Below are 8,252 nucleotides of genomic sequence, written 5' to 3' on the forward strand. Positions count from 1 at the left end.
TTTCTTCAAAAAGTAAGACAACAAAAACATGAGTCACATGCATTTAAAAATTCCAGGATATCAAAGGATGCTGAAAAATATATGCAGCTTATCGTTTGAATATGATAGACTGAAATGTTTTGCGTATGACCTGTCGATATTGCACAAAAAAACTCATTGTAATTTACGGAGAACAGATGTGTTTTAAGTCTGAATCTCAGCAGGCAGGTTATTCCATAGAAAAAGAACACATTAACTGAATGTGCTGTGGCCTGCTGACTTCTTTTTCATCTTGGGGAGGTTGTGAGTAGGCCTGCACTGCAAGAATCCAATAAGGCATCAGAAAATGGGATAAAGTTTGACAACCTCAGAAAGAATAGCACAGATCTTTACAATACTGGTTCAGCTGAAAAGAAAATAGACATGCAGTTGCAGTTAAAACACAGAGAGTTGTCAAGTCTTGGCAGAGGTCTGTGTTTTAACAATTGATTTGGCTTGTTAAATTGTAGTTTGAAATCCATTAAATGCATTAGGCTTTAAATGAAGTTGTAACTGATTATAGAGGGGAAGGCAGCGTAAATCATTTAATGAACGTGTTGGTGGTGCAGGATTGTTACATACACTCAACAAAAATATAAACGCAACACTTTTGGTTTTGCTCCCATTTTGTATGAGATGAACTCAAAGATCTAAAACTTTTTCCACATACACAATATCACCATTTCCCTCAAATATTGTTCACAAACCAGTCTAAATCTGTGATAGTGAGCACTTCTCCTTTGCTGAGATAATCCATCCCACCTCACAGGTGTGCCATATCAAGATGCTGATTAGACACCATGATTAGTGCACAGGTGTGCCTTAGACTGCCCACAATAAAAGGCCACTCTGAAAGGTGCAGTTTTGTTTTATTGGGGGGGGGGGGGATACCAGTCAGTATCTGGTGTGACCACCATTTGCCTCATGCAGTGCAACACATCTCCTTCGCATCATCCGTGAAGAGAACACCTCTCCAACGTGCCAAACGGCAGCGAATGTGAGCCCACTCAAGTCGGTTACGACGACGAACTGGAGTCAGGTTGAGACCCCGATGAGGACGACGAGCATGCAGATGAGCTTCCCTGAGACGGTTTCTGACAGTTTGTGCAGAAATTCTTTGGTTATGCAAACCGATTGTTTCAGCAGCTGTCCGAGTGGCTGGTCTCAGACGATCTTGGAGGTGAACATGCTGGATGTGGAGGTCCTGGGCTGGTGTGGTTACAAGTGGTCTGCGGTTGTGAGGCTAGTTGGATGTACTGCCAAATTCTCTGAAACGCCTTTGGAGATGGCTTATGGTAGAGAAATGAACATTCAATACACGAGCAACAGCTCTGGTTGACATTCCTGCTGTCAGCATGCCAATTGCACGCTCCCTCAAATCTTGCGACATCTGTGGCATTGTGCTGTGTGATAAAACTGCACCTTTCAGAGTGGCCTTTTATTGTGGGCAGTCTAAGGCACACCTGTGCACTAATTATGGTGTCTAATCAGCATCTTGATATGGCACACCTGTGAGGTGGGATGGATTATCTCAGCAAAGAAGAAGTGCTCACTATCACAGATTTAGACTGGTTTGTGAACAATATTTGAGGGAAATGGTGATATTGTGTATGTGGAAAAAGTTTTAGATCTTTGAGTTCATCTCATACAAAATGGGAGCAAAACCAAAAGTGCTGTGTTCATATTTTTGTTGAGTATACTTAGGAATGTCTCAGTACACAAAATGATGTCATCATCAAGACAGTTATCACAACTCCTTCAAGACTCAGTACACCGTCCTGCACCAGTCCAGCTCACTGTGGTTATCTAAACAACTTAATGTTTGTTGAAATCTTCATTTGTCCTTTATTTATTACCTCTGCCAAAGAGGTGATGCTTTTGTTGTCATTCCTCAGTCAGAAACTCAGCAGGATATGAACAGACCTCAAAGAAATTTAGTGGAAAAGTAGACCTTGGGTCAGTGAAGAGCTGACTACATTTGGGTGCAGCTCTGGACCAAGAGGTGCCTTTGAGCTTGGATTGTGATTAAAAGAAACTCTAATTTTGATCACTGAGCTTTGATGCATATTCCTTTGATCTTTGATCCTGCTAAATTTGATCTCTGATAAAGGAATCAGAACCTCCTTGAGTTTGAGCTTTGATCTGGATTCCTTGTAACCAGATCTTACCTTTGATGTCTGATCCCGGTTCCTTTGATTCCAGATCAAGGTGTCCTAACCTGCCTCTGATCCTTGATCTTTGAGCTGTGGTCTTTGATATGGATTCCTTTGGACCTGATCTTGCCTTTGATGTTTGATTTCTATTCCTTTGAGCCTACTATTTTGATCCCTGATCAAGAGGTCTGATCCTGTCTTTCATCCTTGATCTTTGAAGTCTGGTCATTATGGTTATTGTTGTCAACCACACATGACTTTTTGTGTTTTATCTCATACTTGTTGTCCTTGTACAGTAACTCATCTCTGATCTTGGCACAGAGAATAAAGATTATAAATTACTGGGCTCTTTGCGTCAGAAATGCATAAGAAATCCATGCAACGACACTCTCATTTGCCAGACTCAACTACTGTAGAAGCTTACATAATGCTGGGGGTGCCCGTCAAGACGCTGATGCATTTTGATGTCTTGCTATTGTTTGAAGGTCACAGCTGTAGAGTCTCATCTCATCAGCCACTGACTGTGGTTCCCAAAAGTTCTCTTAAGCTCTGTGAGTACATGGCTTTTTGTGTTTTAGTTCATATTTGTTACCCTTGTATAGAAACTCATTTCTGATCTTGTCATAGAGAATAAAGATTATAAATTAGTGAATAGAGAATAGAAATTATGTGTGTTTGCACATATCCCATCATTATCTGCTCCACCCACACATCCACACTGCATTCGATTAGAACAGATTAGATTAGATTAAATAGAACTTTATTGATCCCTTGGGAAGACTCCCTCAGGGAAATTGAGGTTCCAGCAGCATTGTATAGCAGCACACAGGGTAAGAAGCACACAGAGTATCAAAAGTGAAAAAAGAAAAACAGTTTACAAATATAAATATAAATACAAATACACAATATAAATACCAGACATACTGATCAATACTGGTTTACTGGCTACTATTGTTCCTCTCATTCTCATTCCTGACATATGTCTTCCTATTGCGCCTCCTAAAGCTGGTGTTGCTCAGGTCTTGGTTGGATAAAAGGGAACCACACCACCTATGGTTACTATTAACTAGTGACACGGAGTCATACATCACCTTTCCACTGGTCACATGACCTTTGACCCTGGATGACCTTGAAAAGTCAAGATCAAGGTCATAACTGTTTACCTTAAACCATTTGGAGTCAATATAGATTAAACATGGTGGAAGGATTGTGTGTTAGTCAAAGATAGAGTGATTCAGTTTCAAACCAAACCAATCAAATGTCAAGGTCACACTGAAGGGTATGTTATGGTATCAGTGGACATATTATTAATCTTTTACCCCTCAGTCTTTGCATACCGGTTTTTCTGTTTACTTTGTGTGTGTGGTGTTTTCTCAGAAGTTTCTTGGAATTGTCCCAACTAATCTCTTTCCTATAACCAGACACTTAACGTCTGCCAAGCCCCAAAGTGGAGATCAGACAAAAGGTCGCGGGGACTCCGGAGGTCCTAAAATCACACTACATGTTATCATGTTCGTCTGCTTTTGATTTCTAATCTGTCATTAGTGCTCACGTCCAAAATTAAACCTGCAGGGAGTCGCCTAAAGCTGAGACAGATTTCCAGCCGCTACCTCCTGCCAAAGTGTTGCAGATTGTTTCTGTCAAGTTTCGTCATCGTATGTGCGGTGACTTTAGCACAGCGGTAACCAATGAGAAGCTCCCTGGTTTGAGACCGTCTGTGCCCCATACGCCTACTGCACCCAGAGTTATATCAGGAAGGGAATCTGGCATCCAGTGTGCCAAATCAACATGGCGATCCATACTGGTGGCCCCAAACAAAAAGCGGAGAAGCAGAAGATAATTCATTAGCAATTCTGTGGGCATCACTGAAATTTGTTTTTGAAATATCTTGCAGGCATTGGGGAAAATTATCAGTTTTTACAGTCGGGCCGCAGGACAGCTGTGGAACTGTGACACCACAGAGTAAGAAAGCATTCGTGCACAGCTTGGTGATTAAGTTCAGTGCTACCTGTAGTTCAGAAAAATAGGTCCTGTTGACCCTGAGGCCCTTTGGTACCTGTGCTTATCCTCAGGTCCTGGAGTGTGAAGCGGATTATAGATTGCGACTCCCTATGCACAGGACACCAGTCTATCACTGGTTACTTCTCCAGCCAAGGCCCATTTACAGCTGAACTGTCCAAGGACACAAACAGGAAGCGTTTCCAGAAAGCCAACCCATGTCTACGTATTAGTGACTCAACTCCAATCCCACAAAGTATAGTCTGACTGTTCACTAATAGTCTCATTTGTTTGCATTAGTTACCGTATACATAAGGTATGTTTCATTATTAACATGGCATTGAATTATTGATGTTTAAACTGCTGAAAGTGGCCCATTAAGGACTTGGTGTGTTATTGATTTGTGGTGTTCAGGTGCACTCAGTTGTTACAGTGAAAACCAGAAGAAGGTTTCCGAACAAACTGTGTTGAGGTTTGTATTCATGTCACGTGTATGATGTTAAGACATCTCATTAACACTGGTATAAAACCTTTTTATTTTAATAACATATTGTAAGATTCTACATTATTGATAGAATATAATGTATCAAAAGCTTGCAAGATAAAAAAAAAAAAAAAAGCTGTGGAAATAGCTAAGAAAAAGCCACTGCTGGAGATAGTAGCTGTTTTTAATGTAAACTGGTTGCAAACCACAAGTTATTATTATTATTGTTGTTTATTTTTCTAAAACAGGTTACAACTCCTTCATGTTACTATATAAATTTTATAACCAAAGTAATTTGAACAGTATTCACTGTTACATGCAGAAAAAAATCACATATACTGAAAAAAAAGAAAAGAAAATCTATTTGAATTGCTGTCATTGGATGAATGAATGAAGTTGGTCCAAATTAACAAATTGGTTTAGCTATTACTTGTTAAGTTAATTTTGATCAACCTAATTAATTTGAATGTTACAATTTTAAGGACTTTGTTAAGTTGATCCAACAATTCTCTTTTTTTAGTCTAATAATAAGGTACACTATATATATAGAGAGAGAGAGAGAGAGAGAGAGAGAGAGAGAGAGAGAGAGAGAGAGAGAGAGAGAGAGAGAGAGAGAGAGAGAGAGAGAGAGATCTATCTATATCTATATCTATATATAGATATATATATATCTACGAGGGATGTCCGTAAAGTATAGGTCCTTTTTATTTTTTTCAAAAACTATATGGATTTCATTCATATGTTTTTACGTCAGACATGCTTGAACCCTCGTGCGCATGCGTGAGTTTTTCCACGCCTGTCGGTGACGTCATTCGTCTGTGAGCACTCCTTGTGGGAGGAGTCGTCCAGCCCCTCGTCGGAATTCCTTTGTCTGAGAAGTTGCTGAGAGACTGGCGCTTTGTTTGATCAAAATTTTTTCTAAACCTGTGAGACACATCGAAGTGGACATGGTTCGAAAAATTAAGCTGGTTTTCAGTGAAAATTTTAACAGCTGATGAGAGATTTTGAGGTGATTCTGTCGCTTTAAGGACTTTTCACGGTGCGAGACGTCGCGCTGCGCTCTCAGGCGGCGTCATCAGCCTGTTTCAAGCTGAAAACCTCCACATTTCAGGCTCTATTGATCCAGGACGTTGTGAGAGAACAGAGACGTTTCAGAAGAAGTCGGTTTCAGCATTTTATCCGGATATTCCACTGTTAAAGGAGATTTTTTTAATGAAAGACGTGCGGGACGCAGCCGACGCGGTGCGGCGGCACAGGAAAAACACCTCCGTGTTGATAACCATTTGTTAAAATCCAGGCGGCTTTTGATGGCTTTCAGTGGAGTGAGTATATGAGAAATTGTTTATCAGCTGGACATGTTCCAACTTGTCCTCAAGGCTTCCAACAGAGGTGTTTTTCCTGTGGCGGCTGCGAGCCGACGCTGCAATCCGCCCGCACGTCTTTCATTAAAAAATCTCCTTTAACAGTGGAATATCCGGATAAAATGCTGAAACCGACTTCTTCTGAAACTTCTCTGTTCTCTCACGACGTCCTGGATCAACAGAGCCTGAAATGTGGAGGTTTTCAGCTTGAATAGGCTGATGACGGCGCCTGAGAGCGCAGCGCGACGTCTCGCACCGTGAAAAGTCCTTAAAGCGACAGAATCACCTCAAAATCTCTCATCAGCTGTTAAAATTTTCACTGAAGACCAGCTTAATTTTTCGAACCATGTCCACTTCGATGTGTCTCACAGGTTTAGAAAAAATTTTGATCAAACAAAGCGCCAGTCTCTCAGCAACTTCTCAGACAAAGGAATTCCGACGAGGGGCTGGACGACTCCTCCCACAAGGAGTGCTCACAGGCGAATGACGTCACCGACAGGCGTGGAAAAACTCACGCATGCGCACGAGGGTTCAAGCATGTCTGACGTAAAAACATATGAATGAAATCCATATAGTTTTTGAAAAAAATAAAAAGGACCTATACTTTACGGACAGACCTCGTATATATATATAGATATCTATATCTATAGATAGATATCTATATATATATATATATATAGATAGATATCTATAGATATATAGATATATCTATATAGATATAGATATCTATCTATATCTATAGATAGATATCTATATATAGATATATCTATATATCTATAGATAGATAGATAGATAGATAGATAGATAGATAGATAGATAGATAGATAGATAGATAGATATGGTATTGTATGGTAAGCATGTCAGGAGTAGGCACTTTTTTAAAAACCGAGCAGTTGCGCAAGAAGGAGACTTGTGAGGGAAGCCACCAAGACACCTAATCAACTCTAATTGAGTTTCGGCTTCATGATTGTGGACAAGCACAGAGAAGGAATTTCTTTAAAAGAAAGCTATGTAATTTCAGCTCCAGTTGCTCAAAAGCCACACGGGAGACTTGAGCCTAGATTTGATTGTTTTTCCTGTTGTTGTGTTTCCTGGTTCCTCGAACCTCCTTTAAAACTCGAGGAGACCGATCTTTTAAAGCCGTAGCGCCTCGTCTCTCTGGAACGAACTCCCTCTCTCCCTGCGATCCCTGGACTCTGTTGAGATGTTCAAAAAGCAACTAAAGACTCTACTTTTTAAACAGGCTTTTCATGGCCAAAAATCTTTTAGTACTGAGTGTTTTACTGTATATTTTTATTGTTTTACCTTGTAAAGCGCTTTGTGACCCCTGTCTGTGAAAGGCGCTATATAAATAAAGTTTACTTATTTACTTACTTACTTACTTTCCTTGTATGCTATATTGTTTGCACTAATAAGATGGTGTTTCTTTTAGCATGGACACTTCCTCAGTGTAAGTACAGCTTGATTGATTAAAATGAACCATTGCTTTACTCCTTTGAAGCTGGTCCTGTATCTACTTTGACAGCACTGTGGCTGTAAATAATGCAGTTTGCAGTGGAGCTCGATGCATCACAACTTACTGACCTGACATTTGATAGCACTGTTTTTCGGGCTAAAAGCATTGGATTTCACTTCATCTGTCATTTTTCTTCAGTCTCTTGCCATCTTTTGCTCTCTCCCATATTGTTTCCCTCCTGTTCTATGTTGTTGCAGCGTCTCCTCGACAACTCCGCCTCTCCTTGTTTCTCTAAATCTCGCTCCTATTTTTGGTCTGGCTGATGTTGATTATTCATGCCTTTGCACGGACTGTACACAGAGAACTTCCAGAAGTCAGGCTCGTCATATTACACCTGAGCATCCACCTATGACACTCTCCCTCCTGTGGGAGCACAAACGCATATAGTCACCTGCAAGCCATTGAAGCACACATGGAGGAACCGACATCACATTTTCTATCACATTACTGAAAATGAAAACACAACAAACTTAAACACTGTCAGGAGAAATTTAATGAACATCTTTATATGATTAATATTGTCATAAATGTTCAGACCTGGAATCAGATGCATTATCATTACTCTGACTTCTTACCAGTGAATTCTGGCATTCCTCAGGGATGTGCTCTGGTTCCTATGCTGTTTAAGGTTTGCATGAACTGGGTAGGGTTGTGAAAACGTAATGTTTAGGTGTCTCTGTTGACAAGAAAAGGTTTACAGACTCATATTTTGCAGACAATGC

Source organism: Thalassophryne amazonica, chromosome 22, assembly GCF_902500255.1.
Source record: "Thalassophryne amazonica chromosome 22, fThaAma1.1, whole genome shotgun sequence".
Lineage (NCBI taxonomy): Eukaryota > Metazoa > Chordata > Actinopteri > Batrachoidiformes > Batrachoididae > Thalassophryne > Thalassophryne amazonica.